Source organism: Dasypus novemcinctus, chromosome 10 (assembly GCF_030445035.2).
Source record: "Dasypus novemcinctus isolate mDasNov1 chromosome 10, mDasNov1.1.hap2, whole genome shotgun sequence".
Classification (NCBI taxonomy): Eukaryota; Metazoa; Chordata; class Mammalia; order Cingulata; family Dasypodidae; genus Dasypus; species Dasypus novemcinctus.
The window spans coordinates 105,977,936-106,004,092 of record NC_080682.1 but is presented as its reverse complement, the minus strand read 5'-3'; the positions used below and the strand labels follow the sequence as shown (position 1 = coordinate 106,004,092).

Sequence of the window (26,157 nt, the reverse complement as noted above, 5' to 3'; positions counted from 1 at the left end):
CTAGGCACGGCCGGTGTGGCTCAGCCTGAGCCTGGAATGGAGGTGACGACGCCCTGGTCCCGGTCCACAGCCTGTGCCGGGCAGGGTGGAGAGGCCCAGCGGAGTCCCCGGGCGTCCTCCTCGGGGGTCTCTGCTGCGGGGATGGTAGAGCTGGCAGGAAGTCAGACCTCCCGTGGCGTCGAGGCGCTGGGTGCAGCAGCATTCAGCGAGGACTCTCCAGCTGCCCCAGACCACGGCTGCTGGGCCCTGCAGCGCTCCTCCTCGCATCTGCTGGATGAAGGGGTTTCTCTCGTCTTCTGCCCATTCTGAGCCCGGAAAATGCCTGCGGGCAGGTGGGGGTTGCGCATGTATGTCAAGTGCTGCTTCTCATTCCTGAGTGCCTCCATCTGGGCCTTCGGGTCAGCGATCACACTCTCCAGCTTCTCCGACTCCTGGGGGACACGTAAGGGGTGTCAGAAAGGGAGCCAAAGGCCAGCGAGGATGGGGTGGGCTGAGGGGGCACCTGGGACACCTCGGGGTCATCAGGCTGGGGAAGGCCTGGCTCCCAGATACAAGGCCCCACAAAGCTCGGAAAGCAGCCCCAGGTTTGGGATGACACAAGCCCTGGAAAAGCCTTTGAACTTGGGGCTGCTTCAGGGTGGCCCTTGAGTTTCCACCACAAGGAGGCTGTGACCCCCGAGGGTCAGAGAGCTCTGCCTCCAGCTCACAGCCCACCTGCGGGGCTTCTGACCTGCAAGGGCTGGGGGCAGGGGAGAGACCCAGACTCGAGGTCCCTACCCTTTGTGGGTCACTGCTGGTGGCTGCCTCCTGGACCCCCGCCTGCCCGCAGAGGCTGTTCCCCGGGTGCACCCCTCTTCAGGAAGGGGAGCTGCTGGACTTAGCCGGGGCTCAGGCTGTCGTGTGAGCAGGAAGAAGGGCTGAGAAACCAAAAGCTAGACAGCAGCATAAAAACAGCACAACCACCGCTTGTGGATTGAGGAAATAACTTGTGTGAAGAGATTATTTAAAGGCTTTTCATAGTGAGCCAAACGGGAGCTGGCAGCTTCCTTTTCCTGGGACAATGGGGGAGTGAAGCCTCTTTACCTGGGCTGCGTACCCTGCAGCCTGGAGGCTCTGGACACGTTCAGACTGGCCGAGGCTGCTGGGCATCTGGGCATCAGACACCCCGTGGTTTTTAATGCCCACACCTGCCTTTCACACAGCCAGAGGTGCTTTCATTGTGCCAACGAACTTAGCACCTCTTCATCTGCAAATGGCATTTCTACTACCAACTACTACGTCTTAGAAAGTGGTCAGGTAGGGGCTGCAGTGTGATATTGTTTATGAATTCCAAACAATAGATACTGGGTTATGTTTGTGAACTGGTCTTTTCCCTGGGCATATTAGATTTTATTGGATTCAGAGGATTCACTTTGACTTGATTAAATAATGATTAAGGCTTTGATTGGTCCACATCAGCAGGACCAAGGGGCTGGGGGCTCACAGAGAAAACCACGCGGCAGAGAAGGAGGTCGGAGTTTTGATCCTGGAGCCTGGGAAGCAAGCAGCTAGAGCAGCAGATACGGGAGAAGGAGAGAAGCTCAATGGGACACAGCAGAGGCCCCGGGAAGAGAAGAGCCATTTGCCTGACCCTCCACCCTGGCCTTGTGGAGTGAGCAGAGGAGCTGAGCCCAGAGAGGAATGAGTCCCAGGAAAGGAGGAACCCAGGAAGCCTGAGCCCAGGCAGGTGTCGGCAGCCTTCTTGCTCCAGCACAGGGCAACAGCTTCTAGCCCAAATAAATGCCCTTTATACAAGCTGACGGATTCCTGGTGTTTGCACCAGCGCCCCTTTGGCTGACTCGTACCGGGGCACCTTCACTCGCTTTCTGCTGGGCCACGAGGGTGGGTAGGTGGGGAGGGGAGGCAGAGCGTTCAGGAGGGGCCGGGAGGCGCTCACTTCCTGCAGGCACTCCGTCTTCTTCCTGTTTTGGCACTTGGCCACTGCAATCTCATTCCTTTCCCATCACCTCTTTCTCCTTTCATCTTCTCCAGGGGCCCTACAAAATCCTAAAGGCACACGCTTAATGGGGGCAAAGAACGCCAGGCATCAGCTGCCACGTCACACCCACTGCCTTTCACTACCACAGCAAATACGGCAGCCCTAGTGCTCAGGGACCTGGGGGTGGCGGGGTAGCTCTAGACTTTTGTGTGAAACCCTTCCACACACACCTGCACGCTGGAGAATGAATAATGAAAGTATCGAAGAACTGCTCGTTGAAATTACACTGGTGGGAGTGGAAGCTGCTCAAGTGGTTGGACTCTCGCCTCCCACACAGGAGGGCTCAGGTCCCGGTGCCTCCGAAAGATGAGCTGACAACGAGGAGGCAGACAAGGGAGCCATCTGGTGGCAGGGGGCAGAATAAAAATAATAATTAAAAAAAATTAAATTGGTGATATTAGTTGATCAAAGTTTAGCTTATTCTAATAATGCATTTGGATGTTGAAATGAGTTTAATTCAAACTGATGGCTCCTGGCACTAACTGTGGTCACTTAGAGCAGGAGACGATGTGTTTGTGAGCGTGTCCCTGCCCCAGAGCCAGGAACGTCCTCGGGAGCACCCCCAGCCGGCCTCCCCTGCCTCTTGCTTGGCTGAAGTCTCTGCCCTGAGCCAAGGACAGCCCCGTTCCCTGCTCTCTGCCCTGGCCTGTCCCAGCACCCTCCCCTCCAACTCTGGTGATGCCCAAGCAGCTCCTGAGGACCAGAACCCCAAGCCCACTCCCAACCCAGGCCTGGGTGCCACCTGCGGAGGTGAAGTCCACCACCCATTGTCCCGTCTAACAGTAGAGTGAGCCCCTCCCCCATGCCCCCTGAGGATCCCTGGGGGTCCTCAGAGGACAAACCCTGCCCTGCTTTAGGGTCTGGTCCTCCACGAGTGCGTCGGGGCCTGAACTCCCCCAGGACCGATGGGGCTCAGACACCGTGATCCCCTCCGGAAGGGTTGTTTCCCTTCTCCTTGGAATTCGACAGCGACGCGTCTTTGCCTGGACGGAGGTGGAGGGCCTTGCAGTTTAGAGAAACATGGCCTGGGGGAAGACGCGAGAGGAGTCCACCTTTACATCTCGGACCCAGAACCGCACAGACCTCCGTCAGGACTGAGGCCCAGCCGGCCTTGACTCAGCCTCACTGCTCACTAGGCACCGAGGCAAGTCACCAGCCACTGCCGAGCCTGCGTCCTCCTCTCTAACACGGGACACGACAATGTGACCTACATCATGCGGCTGTCGTGGGGGTCGAATCCGTTAACAGGCTCTGAACCAGGTCTGCTTCTAGTGAGTGCGATGTAAGTGTCAGTCATTCTTATTATTAGCATTGCCATCAGCGTCTTCATCGGGAATCCAAATCCAGCCTTTCCTTTCACCCCTGCAGATATCAGGATAGGAGGAAGACGACACAGGGTCTTCTCCCATGAGGAAGTGCTTGAACATAGAGCAAAGCTCAGAGGCACAGGCTGTCAGATTTGGAAGAGGCTTCTGAAGACCATTGAGTTCAGCTTCCTCATTTTATGGGTGAGGAAACTGAGGCACAGAGTAGGCAGTGGCAATGTGCCAGGGATGCCCCAGGAATCACCAGCCCATGCAGCAGGCCAGCAGGCGACAATACCAGGACACAAAGCCAGGCCTTTGGCTCCTTGTCCTGTGTTGTCCCCACACACCACTCCCCTCGGCCACCCTCCCCCTTTGGAGCCAGCCCCTCCATCTGCCAGCTTCCCGGAGGTGCCTGGAATCCAGGAAACTGGCTCGTGTGGCCCAAATGGCTGCCGATGGGTTTCACAGCTCAGTGTTTTACTTTATTTATTTTCTTATTTCTCTCCCCGTCCCTGCCCTCCTCACCCACCCCACCCTAGTTGTCTTGCTCTCTGTGTCCATTTGCTGTGTGTTCTTCTGTGTCCACTTATATTCTTGTCAGTGGCATCAGGAATCTGTCTTTTGGTTGCATCATCTTGCTGCGTCAGCTCTCTGTGTGGGTGGCTCCACTCCTGGGCAGGCTGCACTTTTTTCACACTGGGCGGCTGTCCTTATGGGTGCACTCCTTCCACCTGGGGGAAACCTCTGCATGGCACGGCTCTCCTTGTGCACATAAGCACTGCACATGGGCCAGCTCATCATATGGGTCAAGAGGCCCTGGGTTTGAACCCTGGGGCCCATGTGGTAGGTGGATGCTCTATCCATTGAGCCAAATCTGCTTCCTTCAGTGTTTTACTTTAAAATGAGAATTACAGCAACCAAGGTGATGAGAATATTCAAGTAGGTCAGTGGGTATGTTCTCTTCCTAATAGGAAAATCCACTTATTAAACTCACTTAAAATCACAAGATCACGGGAGCGAATGTGGCTCAAGAGGTTGAGCTCCCACCTCCCACATGGGAGGCCCTAGGTTTGTTTCCGTTGCCTCCTGGAAAAACAACAAAAAAAAGGACAATAAACAAAAAAACCAACTCAGGGAAGCCGATGTGGCTCAGTGGTTGAGTTCCAGCTTCCCACATACGAGGTCCCAGGTTCAATCCCCGGCCTGGGTATGTCAAAAAATTATAAATAAAAAAATTACAAGGTCACTTTGGTGAACACAGAATCAGAGCCGATGGGCTGGATGGCTTTAAGGAGCGTTTCCATGAAGGCTGCCCACTTCTTCCTGTGGAGAACCCTCCAGTTAGCCTTCCAAAATGCTTTCCCTCCCTCTATGGGAAGTTTGTTTCCAACGTGTCCTGTCATCTCAACACATTTAATTAGAAAATTGGAATCTGAGTGCCCCATGGTATGCTGGGCACTGTCCCTCGTGGGACATTTTGTAGGAAGTCTGTCTCCTCCACGACCTCCTCTGAAGTTAATGGGACACAGCTAATGCCCATAACGATGCCTTATGGATACTGCATCATTTAGGTCACCCCAGCACCCACACATCGAGTGCCGACTACCAACCAGGCCCTTTGCTAGACTCTTAACAAGTATCGTCTCATTGAGCCCTCAGGTCGATCCTAAGGTGGTCATCACTGCCACCCCCCAGGGTCACAAAGGTGCTGAGCCCCTCTCCCCTCAAACTCAGTTCTGTTTGGCCACTGCACTCCCCCTCATCCAAAACGCGCCTGTCTTTGAACCGTCTTATGTGGATCTTCAAGTTGAAATCATGAAGGAAAGTCCAACGAAATGACTGAGCGTTCAGGTCCTGCCACCCCGAGACGACAGCACCGCCAGCAGCTGCCTGCCTGACTCAGTTACTCACGGGGCCTTAGGAAAGGTGCCGAGTGGGGAGACTGAGGCACCGGACAGGGGACTGAAGGGGGAGCAGCAACGGCACCGAGGCCGTGGGCATCGCTGCAGGGCGCGCAGGGCTGCTGGTCTCTGCTCCGCTGTGGGCACCCGGGTCCCGCTGGTGATGAAATCCTCACCACACTCCATGCAGACCCAGCAGGGGGTCTCACCCAGCGCCCTGGCTCTAACTACACGCTGATGCCTCCAGCTTTCCATCTCGGGCCCTGGCTCCCCTCTGAACTGCCCACCCACACACCCAGCTGCGCCCTGACACCCCTCCTGCGGGGCTGGACAGATGGACCAGGACGGCCCTCCTGCCCCGGCCCCCACCCAGCTTCCCCCAGTCTGCCAAGCCCAGCAGCAAACGGGCTTCATCCTTACCACTGCTCAGGCCAACACCTTGGCCGTCACCCTGAGTCCCCCCTTTCTCGTACCCTATGCCCAGGCTATCCGTAAATCAGCTGCACCTGCAAGAGCTCCGAACCCACCCTTCCAGCACCCCTCCTGCCCACCCCTGCTCCACAGAGCTCCTAATCCACCCTTCCAGCACCCCTCCTGCCCACCCCTGCTCCACAGAGCTCCTAATCCACCCTTCCAGCACCCCTCCTGCCCCCTCCTGCTCCACAGAGCTCCTAATCCACCCTTCCAGCACCCCTCCTGTCCACCCCTGCTCCACAGAGCTCCTAATTCACCCTTCCAGCACCCCTCCTGCCCCCTCCTGCTCCACAGAGCTCCTAATCCACCCTTCCAGCACCCCTCCTGCCCACCCCTGCTCCACAGAGCTCCTAATCCACCCTTCCAGCACCCCTCCTGCCCCCTCCTGCTCCACAGAGCTCCTAATCCACCCTTCCAGCACCCCTCCTGCCCCCTCCTGCTCCACAGAGCTCCTAATCCACCCTTCCAGCACCCCTCCTGCCCCCTCCTGCTCCACAGAGCTCCTAATCCACCCTTCCAGCACCCCTCCTGCCCACCCCTGCTCCACAGAGCTCCTAATTCACCCTTCCAGCACCCCTCCTGCCCCCTCCTGCTCCACAGAGCTCCTAATCCACCCTTCCAGCACCCCTCCTGCCCCCTCCTGCTCCACAGAGCTCCTAATCCACCCTTCCAGCACCCCTCCTGCCCACCCCTGCTCCACAGAGCTCCTAATCCACCCTTCCAGCACCCCTCCTGCCCCCTCCTGCTCTACAGAGCTCTGAATCCACCCTTCCAGCACCCCTCCTGCCCCCTCTTGCTCCACAGAGCTCTGAATCCGCCCTTCCAGCACCCCTCCTGCCCCCCTCCTGCCCCCTCCTGCTCCACAGAGCTCCGAATCCACCCTTCCAGCACCCCTCCTGCCCCTCTCCTGCTCCCCCCTGCTCCCCAGCCCCCTGTCTCCTGCCTGGATCACTGTGATGTCTCTGTGCACTCCCCACCATCTGTTCTCAAAACACTAGCCAGGGCAGCCTGTTCAAAATACAACCAGATCACGCCACCACTCTGCTCCAAAATGCCGTGATGGTGTCCTGTCTCACCCTGAGTAAAGGGTCGCGTCTTTACAGTCTACAGGATCCAGCATGATCGACCCCCACTCACGACCTCAACTAGTACTCGGCTGCCCACCCTGCATTCGCCCGAGCCACCTGCTGCCCTCCATGTGCACTACCCCACCCCACCTCAGTGCCTCAGTGTCACTCTTCTGCCGGGCACCCACCTGGCTCCTTCCCTCTCACTGCTCAGGTCAAAGGTCACTGTCGGTGAGGCCTTCCCTGGCCTCCCGCCTCACCTCTGCCCCACTCTCCCTGCCCCTCCCCTGCTCTATTTTTCTCCACGCACTGGTCCCTCATATCATGCCTTTACTTACCCCATGTATTGTCTGTCTCCTCCCGGTAGAAGGCGAGCTTCCTGAGGCAGCCATTTAGTTTTATTCACCAGTACCTGCCCCATCTGGCACGTGGTGGGTGTGCACGTGGTGGGTGTGCGCGTGGTGGGTGTGCAATCGATACGTGCTGAAAGATTGGACCCCGGCCATGGAACTGACCTCAGCTTCATGACGGACATCTGGAGGGGCTGTCGCTGGCCATGACCGACTCCAGGGCAGAGGACAGCCGGTGGCAGGGGAGCTTGTTCTGGATGGCGAACCTCAGCTCTTCCTTGACAAAGGGTGTCAGGTTTGCAAAACCCTCAAGTACCAGTGACCCAGGAGGGGAAGGCAGGGCACGATGGCAGAGGCCCTGACTGCCGAGGCAGAGACCTGGCCTGGGTGTTGAGGCATCATTTTGCTGAAAGACACATCAAACCCAAACTGCCTCAGAGGTTCTGAGGCGTGGGCTCAGGTCCCCCTGCCACCCCCACCCGCAGAGGGAAGGCCCGTCAGCCCCCAGGGCTGGTCTGTTTCCCCATTTCATGCCATCCTCATCTTGAGGGAAACAGGTTCTTCAAACACTCAGCTCGGCCACGTGGGTAAAATGCCTAATTGAAGTTGATGAGAGTTGGCATTTTAGGCTCTGCTGAACTCACAAGGGTGTTAGTTTTGGCTGGTGAGCATATATGCACATGTAACCTCAAACTGTCTTTAAAAAAGTAGTTATTTTTGCCCCCTAATCAGTGAGACCATTATATAACCCCATTTTCAGTCTCTTTTTCAAAAGGAAATGTGGAAGGTATCTAAAATCGAGTTGAATCTATCAGTGAGTGGAAGACAAGGAGAAGGGGATCCTTGAGTTTAGCAAATACATCTCTGAAGCTTCTCTCTTAGGAAGTTGGGCCTAAATAAATGAGAATGAAGGAGATAACTGTAGCATGTTGTGTCACTCCACTCCCCCCAGTCCTTGGGGGAAGTTGGGGGGACATAAGGGGACTAACAGCCCCTTTTTAAGGTTCAGGTTGGTGAAGGAAAGACTTCAGAGTAAGGAAAAATAAGGAGCCAAGGGTTGGCATTTTGGGGGGTACTTTTCAGCCTGGGGTGAAAGGTTTGGACTGGGAACAGATGGGATACCCAAGCCTGGATCTGCCACTAGGAGAGGTGGGACTTAGACCAGCTACCCCAGCACCCCGAGACTCAGAAGTCACCTGCTGGATGGCTGAGAGCTCCTTCAGCATCAGGCTCGAGTCTCCTCCATCGCCCTATCCCAGAGCCTGGCCCAGCCCCAGCTCACGGCACCTCCTGAGCCTGGAGGCGGCCTGACCAAATCAAGTGGAGAGGGGGTGGTTGGGTCACATGAGCTCTGAGCTCCCGTCTACCTCTATCGTGCTATAGCTCAAGGAACCCGAAGGGGCAATAAAAGGAAAGGAAGGGGAGAGATCGCAGCGGTTCCACGGTGTCTGTGAAAAGAGACAGCCGTAAATCTCCCCCTGCCAGGAATGCCTCCAAAATGAAGAGGTGCTCATTTGGGGGACACTGGAATTGTCCTGGATGACATTGCAATGATGGATACATTTTGTCAAAATACATTTTGTCAAAACCTATAAAATTGTGCTGGGCAAAGTGTAAACAATAATGTAAACTATAGTCCTTGGTTAGTACAATGCTCCCGTATGTGTCATCAATTGTAACAACGTACCACACTAATGAAGGATGCGCTGAAGTGGGAGAGCATGGGAGGGGCTGGGGTGGGGCATATGGGAATCCCCCATAGTTTTGAAGTAACATTTATGTAATAGAAAGCTTCTTTAAAAATACATGTATATACACATATATATACATATATACATATATAGATAAGGTGAGCCAGCAGTGACCATTCCCCCTCATCCCTGCAGCTCTCGAGGGCAGGGAGTGAGGGGACTGCTGGGCAGGCAGTCCACTGGAGAGACCCTCGTGCCTGGGGACCTGCATTTCACGAGCTAAATCCAGCCATTCAGGAAGCCCTCTGGCAAGTCGCTGACATTTGCCTCCTTCGCAGCAGAAACCTCAGGGGCATCATCTCCCTTAATCCTCACGGGAGCCCAGTGAGTCAGGTCCTAGCCCATTTTACAGAGGAGGTAACGGGTTTAGACAAGCTGAATAATTTGCCCAAAGCCATACAGCTAATATGAAGCAGTGCCAGGATTGGGAATTAGGTTTGTTTGACTCTAATGTTTACGCCCTTAACTTACAGAATTGTGCCAGATTGCACAAACAAACAAAACACCAGAGCAAAATAATTCTGGAGTGGGGCCAGGTGTGGGGAGGTGGGGGCCAGGTGTGGGGAGGTGGGGGCCAGGTGTGGGGAGGTGGGGGCCAGGTGTGGGGAGGTGGGGGCCAGGTGTGGGGAGGGGGCAGGCCTGGAGCTGACTCCGCGGGGGAGAGAGGGAAGGCGACGCAGAGATCCCCGAGGAAACATGGCTTCTGTTTAATGACGCGCCGGCCTCCGTGTCAGGTGCACCCTCGGCTGCTGCCTGTGTTCCGGGCTGTGCTGAAGCGGGTCTTTCATCCACAGGTTCCTAGACTGGGGTGAGGAGACCAGCTCTGAGGCCACTTCCTCACTGTGTCCAAGCACCCAGGATCCTGCCCTTCACTGGCTTCTCTTTTTCCTCTGCTAACCAGGGCTAACAGCAGCCATCCGATTTTCCCAGAGAGGTGGGGAGGAGCTGAACTAGCACGTGAGTGTGCTCTGGAAAGCCTCTGCCAACAGGAGGAGTGTTGTCACTGGCGCTCCCAGGGATCTCTCCAGGTAGCGCCGCCTCCCTGACACAGGCTGGTGGCTCCAGGCGGGAGGGTGGCCGGTCACCCTCTTTGATCTCCAGAGCTTCCAAAGAGAACGTCTGACCTCGAACTCCCCTTAAGATCTGAGGTACACTGAGGGAGGCAAGAATCCCAGGCCAGTGAATGCCAGTGACCATTCAGGTAACCCAGAAAATACCTGCAGTTCTCTTCCCAAGCCTCTTGTTGAGTCAGTTGAAGTTCTTCTACCAGTTTAATCCTATAATCTTAGGATGCTGGGGGATACCCCTCCCTGCTAGGTGGTAAATTCCTCTGAGAAACTAGCCTTCTAAAGCCAGGGTCTTATGACTCTTCTCTGCTTTCATGTTTTCCTTCCCATCCCCACTTTATGAAAAACCAAATAGTGGGACATGGAATTCAAGCTACCACGGGGCTGGCCTGTGCTTGGAGGCCTGGCTGGCTGCCATCCACATGCGTAGCTTGAGCTCCCCTGCAGTCGAGTACAGTTCCATTTCTCCCAGCTAAGAGTCCTGAAATGCTATCTGGGCTTGGGGTTTACTGTTTGGGATATCTTTCCCCCTTCTCAGTGTAGTATGCAGTCCTGATGAAAGAAACTGAAGAATATCCACATATGCAATGTTTTTATGAGAAGCCTTGAGCATGATTACTTAGAGATGGAAATGGATTGCAAAACTGTTAAAAAGCCTGTCAGAAAATAAAGCAGTTGTATCTAAATTTGGGCTCTCTCCGCACTAGGCCAAAGCTTAGCCTCTTGGGATACTTTCTGGTTACTTCTTTTCTCTTAAAATATGATTCAGCCCAAACTCAGACTATATCTTCACATGGAAAACAGGTTAAATATCCAGTTTTTCAGAAAATTGAGGCCCTCCAACATCCCCCACCTTGAAGAAAAAAAGCAATGTTTGGGAATCTTAGATTTTCTGAATTGACTTTTTTTTAAGGAATTGCAGGGAATGAAAAAGAAAATCAGCTAATATATCAAAACACTATCCCACTTCACACTGAAATTAGCCGTTCAAGAATTTCAATTATGCTGACTTTCTACATTGATCTTTAAGTTGCTCAGACCGGCTGCCAAGAACCTGCATTTACTTCCACTTCATTATCTCCAATCAGAAATGGTGTCATGTCATTGGCAGTTTCATCATTTTTAAGAAAGTGACACTTTACTCCTGCATTTCTTTAACTGGAAATCCAGCTCCCAAATTTTATTTCCTAGTGGCTACAGCTACATTGAATGTTCACTGTCAATGCCCATCCCTTTCCACTAAGCGCCACATGAAACCTCTAACAGTTCTGGGAAGCGGATGCTGGGCCTGCACACGCCCCGTAGCCCGGCCCTTCTCCCAGGCCCCTCCAAGGCTGGAGGAGTAAGGCGTCAGGACCAGAGATGCTGGCAGCCTCTCACCACCATGCAAACCCAGTGCCCACCCACAGGGGCTCCCCCTCCTGGGCCTGAGTCTCCTCAAGTATAAAACAGACCAGTACCACCTGGCCCAGCTCCCTCCAGGCCGGCGTGAGGCTCATGTGAGATCTGTGAAAGTGGATTCACACCCGCACACTGACAGCTGTTATTACTGGGGTTCTACTTTCCCACTTAGGGGAACACATTCTTTTGGTTTCAGTGCAATTTAGTCCCATTAGTCAAGAATTAACTGGGACCTTCAAGAAATCCTAGTCAATTCACAGCCTCTTTTGCTCTTCGATTGTCCTCCAGGTTCCTGGCACACCAGGTTAATCCCACCCCACCCCCACCACCCGCACGTTTCCCTCATGTTTCCTACTTGAGAGAGAACCCCTTTCTCACCCAGTAAACCAGTTCTCCCTTGAAAAGTTTCTGCGGTGGCCCCGCTACATCCTTCCTCCCCTGCCCTCCTCCCCTGCCCAGGCAGCGCTTGAAGCCAGTGACTCTGTAGCGAGCTCAGCCCCTTGTAAAAGGAAGGAATCCCGGTGTCTATCCTACAGTCGTCTAGGTCAGATCCTAGGCCAGATCCGAAAACTGAGGCCCAAGGCCGTAAAGCCGGTGAGTGGCCCAGCCCAGGCTGACCGGCTAACTACAGTCTTTCCTTTCACCCATAACAGGGACCCACATGGTGAGGATCCACCAACGAGGCAACCGGGGAACAGAGCCCCTGGCCAGGTAGGTGAGGGGCCACAACCTCGTCACCTGTGCCCACCACAGGGGAGACTTGGGCAGCACTAAAGGACCATGGACAGCCAGGGAGCTTAACAGAGGCTGCGAGGGAGGGGGGAGGGCAGGCTCAGGACGGGAAGGGTGGAAGGCTCCCTCAGCCGCACTTGGCCCTGGCTGTATCTTGTGCCGCTGGGGGCCTGTGCCACCTTCCATGCTGTCTCTGAAACCATCCACGTAACAAGTGCAAGCCCCCCAGATACCCCCCACCCCCTCAGCCCCCCTCGGTCTAGGACAGCATCAAAGTAAGAGCCTTTAAGGAGTAGCATTACTCCACAACAAGTGATAAATGCAAAACAAGGGAGACAGTAATTCCAATTTCTCCTTCATTTCAAGTTGGGGAGACAGAAGCCCCAAATGGGTGAGGTGCCTTTCACCCACACTGAAATACGCTGCGTTGGGACACTACCCAGATTTTCTAGCTCTCAGTTATGCTTTGTTTCTCTGTTTCCATCAGGGATTTAGCACTTCTTTATTTGTAAGGAAGCATATGTGATTTAGGCAATGAAATTAGGTAAAAGAAACCGGTTAAGGGGGAGGGAATTGAGTAGATGGGGGATGGAAATGGAGAGAGGCAGGGAAGGAGAGAAGGAGCAGATGGGTGCGGAACCAGTCCAGTGGAAGGAAAGGGAGAAGGGAAGAGATGCCCTACAGAGACGTCCCCTTTCCCCCCTGCCTGAGGCTGGCCAGTGCCGTCAGATAGAGACCCCCAGTTCTAGTTCCCTCACCGGCCCCCTTTCCTTCCCTGACACCCCTCTGGAACCTGAGCATCTTCGGGTAGAAAGGACCTGAGTGGCTATCGCTCCAACAGCACATGTACTGGCGACAGGCAGAGGGGGCGGCAGAGTGTTACTACCCACCTTTCCCAGCTGGAGATACGGGGCTTCGAGGACAGCAAATGCAGTACAAGCTCGCAGGGTCGTGGCCACTGGACCATAAAGCCCTTCCCTCAATTATCTGAACAGCCGGCCCCACACAGTCGCTTCCCCGCGGTGGGCTCCATGGGAACACGGTCGAGAAATACGCGGACCCGAGAGGAAAACCCAGAGCTGGGGCACCGGTACGAGGGAAGCGCGTGCGAGAGACTTGGGACAGGAAGTCCCAGGCCCAGGGAGCCCGACCCGAGCCTGTCCCGGGAGCCCGCTCCGCCTTCCTCCCCGGGACAGCGACACGAGCGCGCGCCACCTCCTAACGGATCCCGACTAACTTTGCCTTCCCGCTCCCCGCGCGGTCCTGCCACCCAGCGCCCCGGGGTGCTCAGGGCCACCCCCAGCGGCTGCGCCCGGGCCCGGCCGGCTCGCCCTTCCCGTTCATCCGCTCGGCGCCTGCGGACGCGCTCCCGCGAAGCCCCGGCGCCCGCGCGCGTCTCCCGAGCCCGGAAAGGGTCAGCACGGAGCGGCGGGGCCCCGGCACGCAGCGAGGGATGGAGCCGCCGGGGACCCGAGGAGCCTCGGCTCCCCCGCGCACCCACCTGCCCTCGCCAGCAGCCAGCCGGGGAGGTGAACCCCGAGGCCCGAGAGCCGCGGCGCCCCGAGGTCGGCTGCGGCGCGGGCGCGCGCCCTCCCCGTCGCCAGGAACCTCTCTCCCCTCAAGTCCAAAGAGAAAGTTCTGTCACTTTTCCAGAAACTTTCAGAATCTCCTAGAAGCGGCCGTGGCTGGGAAAAGTCCCGCCAGCGTCTTCCCAAGCCGAGGCTGGGGCGCGGGGCAGGGGTGGGCGGCGGGGTGGGCACAGGTTCCCAGGGCGCGCGGAGGCAGGGGCGCGCCGGGCTCTCGGCGCTGGCTGCGGGCGCTCACCTGCGGCTCCGCTCGGGGCGGCGGGGCTCCGCGGCGCGCGGGGCGGGAGCGCGGGGCGGGCGGCTGTCTGTCCCGCCGCCGATGGCCGAGGAGACATGGCCCGCGCTGCCCGCCTGGTGCGCTCCCGCGGCGGCGCGGGAAGAGCGCGGTGTGCGCGCCCTGGCTGCGTGGGGCTGAGGCTCGGAGCGCGGGGCATCATCCCTTTTATAGCCCGGGCCTGGCAGGCGCCCCTTACTCCGGGTTACCAGGCCCCGGCTGACGTCATGTTATTAGCAGTCCCCCCCGTCCCCCCAACCAGCCCAAAGCTGCCGAACCCAGGAGGGCGGCCTGGAGGAGGGGCGTGGCTGGCTCGGGGCTGGGGAGGCCTGGTGATACAGAAGCGGGAGGAGCCGCCCCGCGCCCCGGGCTCTCAGCACCCGCCCGTCTGCCCTCTCCAGGTCAGGCCCGCAGTCGCCCCGGCCGGCGGCGAGAGGTGAGCACTAACCGCTGCGTGTTCCAGCATGAGCCAATGCTGGCAAGCAGCGACGTGACTCCACCGCGCGGGCATCTCTCCCTCCGCTAGGACCCCGGGGTCGGCGCAGCGGGGCGCCGGGGGTCGGGTCCCGGCAGCCGCCCGCCCGAGGGGAGCCGGGAAGACGCGCAGCCTTTCTCTCCAACGCGGGCTGGCCTTCTGGAGCTTCAAGGAAACGACCCTCCGGCGCCCGCCCTCTCCTTCTCAAGCAGGGCGCGGGGTGGGGCGGGGACAGGAGCGGCCAGACTCCCGGTGGGACAGGTGCCCGAAGTCACACGCCGTGACGCTCCACCGTTACCCGCCTGGCGGGACCTGGTGACGGGGACCGCGGGAAGCCAGCCCGTTCACGCAAACACTGAAGGCAGCTCGCCGGCTTGGGCGTCGCCAGGCCCCGCTCACGCCACGCAAGTTCACACGCAGAAACGCCTCGGGGCTCACTGGGAACCCGATTCCGAGGTGATGGCGAGCGGTAAGACGGGGTCGGTTAGGATTTTTATATTTTAACCGCAAAGCGATTGAAACCGACAGGGAGATTCCTGGTGAAAAGCACAGGAGGGTGGAAAGATGAGGAACCGGGCAGAGGGAAGAAAGAGGGGTCCTCGCAGGCCGGGCCGCGCGAGGCCGGGGGTCACCCCGCAAGCGGCCAGCGATTAGGGAAAACTCACCGCCACCTTTCTAGGGGGTTCTGCGCCCAGGGCGGCTCGGGAAGGGACCCGCCTGGAAGCACTGGCCGCAGTCAGAGTGGGCCCGCTGGATCCCGCCGCGACTCGGGCCGAGGCCTGGGCAGAACTGGGTCTGAACCTTGAAACGGTTTCCCGGTTCCGATTCCCCAGCCCGGCCTTCTCGGATGCGAGCGTGGAAGGACCAGGGACCTTCTCGACCTTCAGGACCACCAGATGTGGACCTGCGCGGGCCCGGACTTTGCGAGCAGGCCCTGCAGGGAGACCGAGCCAGTCGGGTGGGGTGGGGGCGCGGCGGAGGACAGCGACACCTGCCTGCACCTGCCCCCGGGGGGAGGCGGTCACGGGTGGAGCTTGGTAGTTTGGGGTAAGAACTCGAGAGGTCTGGGAGCCGGGGCTCGCCGCAGCCGCACCCCACCCGGCCTGCACAGCCTTGGCCGTTAAGGTCGTCGCGGACCCGGGATTCCGGCATTGGGGGGCACGAGGCCCCGGCATGTCACCCACGCACACACATGCACGCACGCACACATGTCCCCCCGCCCCGGGAATCAGCGCCCCTCTTCCCAGCCCCGCTGACTGCGGAGCGGCCCGGCGCAGAGACCCCTAGATAAAACCGGATCGCCCGCACCCGGGTTCCTCGCCTCCACACGCGAGCCTCACCCCAAGTCCCCCCACTTCCCCAGAGCGTCGTCGGGCCGGAGACTCCGCGGAGGGTGGCCTTGGGGGACTCCCGGCCCCGCCGCCGGCGCGTCCGCAGCCCTGAGGTTCCACGCGGGAACACCGGAGAATCTGCCCTGGTGCTGACCCGGTATCCAGCCGCGTCGCGCGGGAAGCATAAGGCGGGTGTGTTTGCTGGACTCTTCGTCCGGGTAACAGCTCTCCTCGCCGCATGCTCCGCCCACACCCCCGCACCTCCCCGCGCCCCGCCTCCCGCAATGGACGGGCAGGTGAACCCCGGGCGTGTGCACCGCAACCCCGAGAACGCCGGGCGAGATCAGATGGAAGGGCGTGTGTACATCCCAGTGGAAGTCAGCTGGGATTCTCTCCTTACCAGACCAACCTACCCTGGGCTACAGAGCGCCACTGTGGAGTGCAGCAGGGAGGTGGGGAGTCCCGTGGGAGCTTACTTCATCCTGCCAAACGCCTGCAGAACTCTTTAACCAGATCACGTTTTCAACTATGATTCCAGCAACGCACCCAAGCCGGGGCTGTTGGGGGTTTGGCCCGTCCTTAAGGGGAGTTCAGTTTAGGAGGCAGAGAACACAAACAGACCCGGGTTCACAAAACAGTGCGAAACAAGGGCAATTACGGCAGGAGAAGACGGCCACACACTGTTGGTTATTTTTTACTACCGTCTTGTTTCATTCTAATAATTCTTGCTTTAGACTCTACAGGTTACACCTGCACAGAAATGCTGCCAAGCGCCCACGGAAGCCTGAGCCCGGCTTCCTCTGCCTCTCCTACTGAAAAATCGGTAAGAATCTTGACAGAGAAGTGCATTGCCACGTGAATGAAACTCTTATCCAAGGAAAACAAAACCTCCACCTGGCTGCCTTCCTCCTCGCCCCCAGCCCGTTCCCAGGAGATCAGCAAAATGCCTGCTGAATTGTAGAGAAACTGGGAAAGAGCAGCTGAAGGGAAAACTCACCCACCCCACCCCAAGCTCTCCGCCACGGGGAGGGAGGCTTGATAGCCGGGACCTGGGCGTCCTCGTTTCGCACTGATTGATTTAATGCCACGGGTGGCCGAGTGCACTCATCACACACGCAGGCCATCCCGTCCTGCACAGGAGGGGCAAGGATGCTTCTCCACACTTAAGCAAAGATGCCTGCCCTGCCTTAGAAGGGAGCCCGGGCCAGAGTTACTTCAGGGGTTGATCCCGAGTGAAGGAGGGTTAAGCAGAGATTGAGTATCCCTGAGGTTTTACCAGGGAGCGCCGCCTGGGGCATCCACGTGCACTTCAGCCTGCGTGGGTTTTTCTTGGGAGAGGTAAGAACTGGCGACTCCATGCTGGGGCTTGTGCAAAAGGAAGGGGGAAAACTAAAAGGGAGGGGAAGAACTAGGCAGCTAAGAACAGTCCACTTGTGGCAACCAAATCTAAACACCAGAACACTGCAGGAAGCCAAAAGCAAATGAAAAAAATAAAGTTCTAGGGATATTTAAAGGTTTTAGCAGTTTCTTCTCAGCCCAGGGCACAGTCCCTTCCCACCTGCTCCCGACTCCCATTATCCTGTTTTCCAAACACAGAAGATTATATCTGCTCACCATGTGCTAGAAAGGCAAGGAAAACTCGAGTTAAAATCAGCCAGGGAAGCAGCAGGGAGCCGGCCGCCCTGCCCATCTGGCTCAAGCCACTTCGTCTCAGAACGGGGCTGGGGTGGGTTGGCTGCTGGATTCTGCCTTCCAAAGCCCACACTCGCTGTAAAGCCGGTTTGAATGTGGGGTTACGGTCTCCTCAGGGCCTGCAGGGCAACTCTGCCAGTAGGCTCCGAGGTGCTGATTAAGCACCTAGTGGCTTTATCACTTGGATAAATCATTTCACTTTCTGGACTTAAGTTTTCTCATCTGAAAAATGACACTAATAATGGCATGGGTGGCTGGTGCAGGAACAGCTGGAGCAGGGCTTCCGCCTGCACTGCCAGGCCAAGCGCTCACGGGGCTCAGGCGGCCCCTTGGCCATTGCATCCCTGTGCCGTCTCTAGTGGACGGCCTGGGTGCTACCGCGGGGGCATCACCTCAGTCTGCAGCAGAGCAGCTGCCTGGAGCCTGCTGGGGAGGATTCCCAGAACCTCAAGCCCTCAGCGCCAGGAGGACCCCGGAAGCATCTACTTCCATCTTCCCCAAGCAGGGCAGGAGGACACACCTGGGGACGCCATTGCACCCCAGAGTCACAGGGACACAGAGGGGATCTTGCTGGAGTGTCTGTGTTAATTAATATGTGTTTAAAAGGATTGATTTAGATTATGCAAATATGGATCTATCCATATAAAAGTTGTACAAAAACTTAGTGGAAGAGAAGTTTTCAGATACATTTTGGACTTGAAAGTTATATTCCTGGGACCCTGGGGGGCAGGACATTAGTCCTCTCTCTTCTGCCTGTAAGTGTAAAAATAGTAATAGCAAATGTCTTTGTAGCACCCACTGTCCCACACTCTGTGCCAAGCCCTTTACATGTAGTTGATGCCTTGAATCCTCATGACATCCCTGTGAGGTAAGGAAAACGAGCATCTCCACTTTACAGATGAGGAAACTGAGGCACAGGAAGGTAAATAACTTGCCAGTGAGGGGCAGAGCAGGATTCAAGCCCCGGCAGCCTGGCTCCTGAGTCTGGGTACTTCACCCTGATACATATGCCTCACAGCAAGTGCTCAGCGAAAAACTTGTGAAACTCTGAGGTGGCCCAGTGCCCTCATTTGATGGATGGGAAGTTTATTTTATTTTTTATAATTTTTTGTCTTTATTTATTTTTTAATGTTACATTCAAAACATATGAGGTCCCCATATACCCCCCACCCCCCTCACCCCACTCCTACCATAACAACAACCTCCTCCATCATCATGAGACATTCGTTGCACTTGGTGAGCACATCTCTGAGCACTGCTGCACCACAAGGTCAATGGTCCCCATTATAGTTTACACTCTCCCCCAGTCCACCCAGTGGGCCATGGGAGGACATACAATGTCCAGTAACTGTCCCTGCAGCACCACCCAGGAAAGCTCCAAGTCCCGAAAACGCCCCCACATCACATCTCTTCTTCCCACTCCCCACCCTCAGCAGCTACCATGGCCACTTTCTCCATCTCAATGCTACCTTTACTTCCATTACTAATTACAATAGTTCAGAATAGAGTATCAGTAAGTCCACTCTAATCCATACTCTATTCCTCCACTCTGTGGACTGATGGATGGGAAATTGAGCTCAGAGAGGAAAGGCAGCTCTCCACGATATCAGCACAGCACGTTCTCACCTGGGAGGAGCCCTGGCAGCCCTCTGCTCTCCTGAGCCTCTGTCCCCTGCCCAGCGAGATGCTCCATTTGCCCAGAATCGGGCCAAGGGGAAGAAAAGCAGAGTTTAAGAAGAGGGTCCAGCAGCATTCCAGGGCCCTTCCCTAGTGACTGGCCGTGGCTTGCATCCTGGGGGTTGAAAAGTGGGGAGGAGGAGGGAAAAGAGCCAGGAATTGCTGCACTCGAGGACTCAGCTCAGAGGAGTGTATGTAGCTCAAGTGGTTGAGCACCTGATTCCCATGTATGAGGTCCTGGGTTCAATCCCAGGTACCTCCTAAAAGAAAAAAGAACTGAGCTCAAATCCGGTGCTGCTACCCCCTCTATGGCTGTGGACAGGTTCTTGTTTATTTCATTTTTTTAAAGATTTATTTTATTTATTTATCTTCCCTTCCCCCCCATTGTCTGTTCTCTCTGTCGACTTGCTATGAGTTCTTCTGTGTCTGCTGGCATTCTTGTCATGCAGCACCTGGAAACTGTGTCATGGGGACACTCCATATGGTAGGCTGATGCTCTATCAGCTGAGCCACATCCACTTCCTCTTTTTTTTAAAGATTTTATTTTTCTCTCCTTCCCCCGCCCCCACTGTCTGCTCTCTGTGTCCATTCACTACCTGTTCTTCTGCATCTGCTTGCATTATCAGGCGGCACCAGGAAACTGCGTCTCTTTTTTGTTGTGTCATCTTGTTGCATCAGTTCTTGGTGTGCGGTGCCACTCCTGGGCGGGCTGTGATTTTTTCATGCGGGGTAGCTCTCCCTACAGGGCACACTCCTGTGCATGGGGCATCCCTACGTGGGGGGACATCCCTGTGTGGCATGGCACTCCTTGTACGCATCAGCACTGCGCATGGGCCAGCTCCACACAGGTCAGGAGGCCCTGGGTATTGAACCCTGGACCCCCCATATGGTAGGCAGATGCTCTATCAGTTGAGCCACATCTGCTTCCCTGGCTATTCTCAATAATACTGCTATGAACATTGGTGTACAAGATTCTGTCCCAGTCCCTGCTTGCAATTCTCATATTTTTAATTTTAGCCATGATTGTAGGTGTGTAGTGCTATCTCATCATGGTTTTAATTTGCTTTTTCCTAATGGTGAGTGATGTTGTACATCTTTTCATATGCTTCTTTGAAATAACATATTGTAAAATTTGCATTTTTAATTATAATGATAAACAAGAGGATTGCTGAAGTTTTGCATGTACTGACCCCTATTCAACAACCATACTAAACTCTCTAATTAGTTTTAATAGTTTATAGATTATCTTGAATTTATGGTTCACAAAAATGACAGTTTGGCCTTCTTTATTTTTATATCTCTCATTTATTTCTCTTCTCCAATTGCTCCTACTGTACTTCTAGAATTATTTGTTCCTAACTTTAAGAGGAATGTTCCCAGTATTTCACCACTGACTTTATATAAATTATGTAAAAATTATCCATCTCTTCCTATTTTACTAATAAATTTTTAAAGATCAGGGATAGATGGAGAACTTATCAAATGTCTTTTCAGTCTTTTCAAAGATGATCTTGTCTTTTCCACTTTGATCTGTCAACATAGTTAATTATATTAATAGGCTATTAATAGTAAACCATTCTTGCCTTCTTTTGGTATAATACTATTTTGGTTGTGGTGTATTGTTCTCTTAAAGTCCCTCTCAATTCTATTTCTTACAATTTTAAGACTTTTTTACATTGATATTCACACGTAAGCTTGAACTGCGGTTTCCTCTGTGCTGCTCCTTTTTGGCACGCTGGCCAATGTGTAACAGTGACTTTACAAAAAGAAACGGAAGCTCTCCTTCTCTGTGCTTTGCAAGGCTTAACTGGAACGGGACTTCTGCCTTCCCTGAAGTCGTGCGAGTCGCTGCTCCTGGCTCTTTGGGAGGGGGCTCCTTGCCTCCCTGCCAGAGGGGCCTGCGGTGCCCCTGCTTGAAACTCCTCAGGGCTTCCCGCTGCTCTGGGAAGAAAGGCCGCTGCTTCCCGTGCTCAGGGCCCCCGAGGCCTGGCTGGGGGCTGCCCACCCCTCCTCTCACACAGGCCCCACGGTTCACTGCTCTCCAACCGCACTGAGCACAGCTCTTTAAAAATTTATTTATTTTAAAAAAACTTCAGATTACATACACGCTACATAAAAAACTTAGGGGATGTCCATATGTCCCCCTCCCTCCCCCTCCCACACTTTCCCCATTACCAACATCCCCCGTTAGCGTGGTCCATTCATTACAGTTGATGAGCACTTATTAAAGTGTTGCCACCAACCGGGGATTATAATCTCTATTGTAGTTTACATTCTGTCCCACGCAATTTTGTAAGTTATGACAAAATGTGTAATGGCCTGATCCATCATTGCAACGTCATGCAGGACAACTCCAATGTCCCGAACATGTCCCCATATTACAGGTATTTTACCCTTTCCCTCCCTTCAGAACCTCCAGTGGCCACTCCTTTCATATCAATGAAAAAAGTTCTTCCATTGCTGGAATAACAGGGAGTCTGTAGTAGAATAAGAGTGAGTCTACTCTAGTCCCTTGTTCCTTCCCCACTCCTGAGGATTCTAGTACTGTGACGCCCTCTCTGCCTCTAACTGAGGGGAGGCTTTGATCCCACAGGCCCCTGAATGGGACGATCTTGCTTGCAGCTGCAGAGTCTCTCTGTTCCTTGGAATGGTCGTTGTCCATCATCACCACCTTGCTAGCTGTCCTGGGTGAGTGCGATGAACTGGAGAGTAGGTGTTGCAGCTCTATTGAGATTCAAGGCCCAGCTGGCACATGGACAGCCCAAAGATTTAAGCTTCTTGGACATACGCGGAAAAGAAAACACTCTCCACCCTGTGCCAGAAGCCCCTCCCCCAGGGAACGCTCTGCCTGCTCTGCTGGTCGCGGTCCCTGGCCCCCTTTCTGTTCTGAAACACACAGGCACTTTCTGCCTGGGGGACCCTGCACTTGCTCTCTCTCTGCCGAGAATGTTCTTCCTTCAGCTCCCGACCGGACTCTTCTCACCCTTCAGGCCTTGTTTAATATTATATCTTCCAACAAGCCCTCCCTGACCATCAAGGCCCCTGAGTTCTGTCCTTCATTCTGTTTATTTCCTTAATGAGTCACTTACCGTGCTCTGTACTTGTCTTAATTTTTTGCTTGTTGTTTTGTTCCTTCCTCAGCTCTGCTGTTGATGGTAAACCCCTTCGAGGGCCCCAGGACCCGGCTGTCTTCTGTACTCTGTTTCCATTCCCTGAGACTGCATTAACACACAGGAAGCAGTAAAACCCAGTGCTGAACTGAGAGAATCAGAGCACCCGTGGAGGGGACACTGGGAGGAATGGCTAAGCCACTGTCGGGAAGAAGATCAGAAGGAATCGGTGAGGGTGGAGCTCAGGGTGTACAGGTTTAATTTCAGATGACAGCGGAGGGGCCACGTGTCAAGTTTGCGTTGGCATTTGGGGATGGAAGCATGAAGGGAAGTGGAGAGGTCAGAGTTAGGAACGTAGATTCCAGAGTCATCCTTAACCTTCTACTAATGCGCCCACCCACTCGTCCATCTACCAATCCATCCATCCATCTGTCTGCCTCTCGCTTCATCCAGTCATCCATGTGTGCGTGAGCAAACCATGAGCCAAGCCCTGTGATGCACCTGGGGAAATATTGGCCAATGGGCACAGTCTCTGTCCCCAAGGAGTCTAAGTCGGGAGGAGATAGGAAAGGAGTGGACAAAAGTCACAACAGAGCAGGGTAACTACTGCTATGAGGGAGCCACAAAGGCGTTATATAGATCATAGTTGAAAAGATGAGGGTGGGCCTCAGTTTCCTCCCTGGGGAAATAGAGATACCCTCATAGCAATGCTGTAAGTTAGGTCCTGCCTGATGCAGAGCAGGTGCCTGTAGATGGAGGTTGGTGGCGATGACGGTGGTGATGGGAGGGCACTTTAGAGACTGCTTCCCATTGCTGAGCAGTGTTCACTTCTGGGATTTCCTGAGGTATTTCCCCTTGATGTGAGAATACCTCATGAAGCTTTTTGTTTTATTTTTCTTTTTTTTTTTTAAGATTTTTTCCCCTGTCCCCTCCCTTCCCTGCCCCACAGTTGTCTGCTCTCTGTGCCCACTTGCCGTGTGTTCTTCTGTGACCGCTTCTATCCTTATCAGCAGCACCAGGAATCCGTGTTTCTTTTTGTTGCATCATCTTGTTCTGTCAGCTCTCCATGTGTGTGGCGCCATTCCTGGGCAGGCTCCACTTTCTTTTGCACTGGGCAGCTCTCTTTATGGGGCGCAATCCTTGTGCGTGGGGCTCCCCTACCCGGCACAGCACTCCTTGCATGCATCAGCACTACACATGGGCCAGCTCCACACGGGTCAAGGAGGCCAGGGGTTTGAACCGCGGACCTCCCATATGGTAGGCGGACGCCCTAACCACTGGGCCAAGTCCACTTCCCTGTTTTGTTTTTCTTAATCTTTTTTAAAAAATAAGCTTTGTATTACATAAACGTTACTTCAAAAATATAGAGGATTCCTGTATACCCCTCTTCCCCCCACACTCTCCATTAACAACATCCTGCATTAGTGTAGTAAGCACATTAGTTACAATTCATGAGCACATATTGAAGCATTGCTGCTAACTATGGGCTAGAGTTTACATTTTGCACTGCACAATTTTATAGGTTTTGACAAAAGTTATGATAGCCTGTATCCATCATTGCAATGTCATGCAGGGCAAGTCCAATGTCCTAAAAATACCCCATGTCATACTTGTTCTTCTCCCTCCCTCCCCTCAGAATGTCTGGTGACCACTGCCTTTGTATCACTGATACAAGTTCTTTCGTTGCTAGAATAATAATGTTTATTTTAGTCCATAGTTGCATTCTCCCCTTACGTTTGTTTATTCCTCCATCTTGAGGATTTGGGGATGGTGATACCCACTCTTCTTCTGACTTGAGGGGAGGCTTAGATCCTGTGAGGCAGAGGGATAGAACCGTCTTGTTGCACTTGTAGATACTCTCTGTTTTTTTGAGGATGTGCATTGTCCATCATCATCCTTTTGTTAATTGTCTTGAGCAAGTCCAGTGACCTAGAGAAGAGGTGTAGCAACTCTGCTAAGATTCAGGGCTCAACTGGTGTAAGAATAGATGGAAAATTTAAGTCTCTGGGATATATATTTGGTAAGTATAGTGCTAACTATATGTTCAAATAAAAGGGATGGAAGAGCCGTGTGGAGGGGAATTACACTGAGCTAACTCTGTTACCCTGGGAAGCACATACTCCAGAGTAAGGCCCCCTGTCAGGTGCCCGGTTCCTGAGACTGTCTGCCCTGCTTATCGTGTCCCGATGTGTCTAGAGCCCTCGGGAGCTCCGCTGTCTGAGGCCCTGTCTACTGTGGCAGTCAATGAGATCCTGCTGAGAGGTGTGTAAATGTAACCTCTGTAATGATGTCCTGACTCACTTTGAAATCTCTTAGCCATAGAAATTCATTTGTATTTACTATTTCCCCCTTTTGATCAAGGTCTTTTTCTAAGTGCATCACTAGTTGGCACTTGGTAATAATACCTCTGTACCAGGGAGACTCATTCCTGGGAGTCACACCCCACACCAGGGAGAAGGGAGTGAGTTTATATGCTGAGTTCGGTGTAGAGAGAAGCCACATTTGAGCAACAAGGAGATTTTCAGGAGGTAACACTTAGGAAAAATATAATACCAAGTAAAGTTTCAATTTCAAAAGAAAAGTTTCATAGCATAATCATTGATACCAAGGGCCTGGCATATTGGTCTGCCCTTCTCTAGGCACTGCCCATGTGCTCTAGGGCTCCTTGCTGTCCCGTTAAAGAATGTGGCAGACTCCCCAGGGTGGAAACTCAGTGTTCTTTTGGTTATTGTATGGGTTTCCACCCACCAGGACAATGCCCCACGGCCACCTGAGCATATTCATGTACCACAGAGGTGTGCCCCAGGTGTACCCCTCCCTGCACACCCCTCACCACCAAAACCCCTTCAGCGGTCCTCCCCTGCTACCGCTGTGTCCCTCCTGTGATTCAAAACCTCCTCCAAAACAAAGCAAAAAATAATAATAAACAAATAAAACTAATAAGGAAGCACATGGAGTTTGGGTGGAGAAGAGAAGGGTGGGCCAGGTCTGTGCCACCAGCTGCCTGCGGTCTGACTGTGGTTTGGAGGGAAGCTGGCTGATAGCCATCTGCTTTCTTCAGGGAAAGGCATTAGCTGCCATCCATGGTACTGAATTGCTGACGCGGAATCTTTGTGATGAGTGCTGAAATTAAGTAATTGCTTTTTTTTTTTTTAAATACATGCCTTCCTACTGGGTCAAGTGCCGGGGTCAGGAGTAGTTTTCAGTTAGACGCAATTTGCTTTTGATGAATATGGGGACTATGGCTTGGAACTTGGCCAAGAGATACCACCTTCCTTTTTTTTAAAAAAAAGATTTATTTATTTATTTATTTCTCTCCCCTTCCCCCCCCCCCCAACCCCAGTTGTCTGTTCTCTGTGTTGTATTTGCTGTGTCTTCTTCGTCCGCTTCTGTTGTTGTCAGCGGCATGGGAATCTGTGTTTCTTTTTGTTGAGTCATCTTGTGTCACCTCTCCATGTGTGCAGCGCCATTCCTGGGCAGGCTGCACTTTCTTTCATGCTGGGCGGCTCTCCTTACGGGGTGCACTCCTTGCACATGGGGCTCCCCTACACGGGGGATAACCCTGCATGACAGGGCACTCCTTGCATGCATCAGCACTGCACATGGCCAGCTGTACATGGGTCAAGGAGGCCCAAGGTTTGAACCGTGGACCTCCCATGTGGTAGATGGACGCCCTAACCACTGGGCCAAGTCCGTCGCCAGATTCCACTTTCTTCCTTCTGCACCTCTGTGGAGTGGCAGAGCACTGGGGATATTGGGCGGGAAATGGGAGCAGAGTCTGTGGAAAAAGCTATACATTTCTGTCAAGCAGTCCTTAAGGAGTGTCGCCTGCTCAGAGCACCCCACACGGTGCCCGCACACATCAGGCAAATGCACCTCGCAGGGGCTTTCTTGTGTAGGATTGGTAAGAGGGGTTCCTGGAGC

At 54.3% G+C, this 26,157-nt stretch overlaps 1 long non-coding RNA gene and 1 pseudogene across 1 annotated transcript; one reads left to right on the top strand and one right to left on the bottom strand.

Annotated features, from left to right (window-relative positions):
- LOC131280256 (cyclic AMP-dependent transcription factor ATF-3-like) lies at positions 1-8,944 on the bottom strand (annotated as a pseudogene).
- Positions 8,945-9,669: 725 nt separating this feature from the next.
- LOC139439884 (uncharacterized) lies at positions 9,670-25,188 on the top strand. Its single transcript, XR_011649968.1, has 4 exons — positions 9,670-9,845; positions 12,010-12,067; positions 16,489-16,577; positions 22,265-25,188. It is a non-coding gene; the product is annotated as an uncharacterized lncRNA (long non-coding RNA).
- Positions 25,189-26,157: the final 969 nt, after the last annotated feature.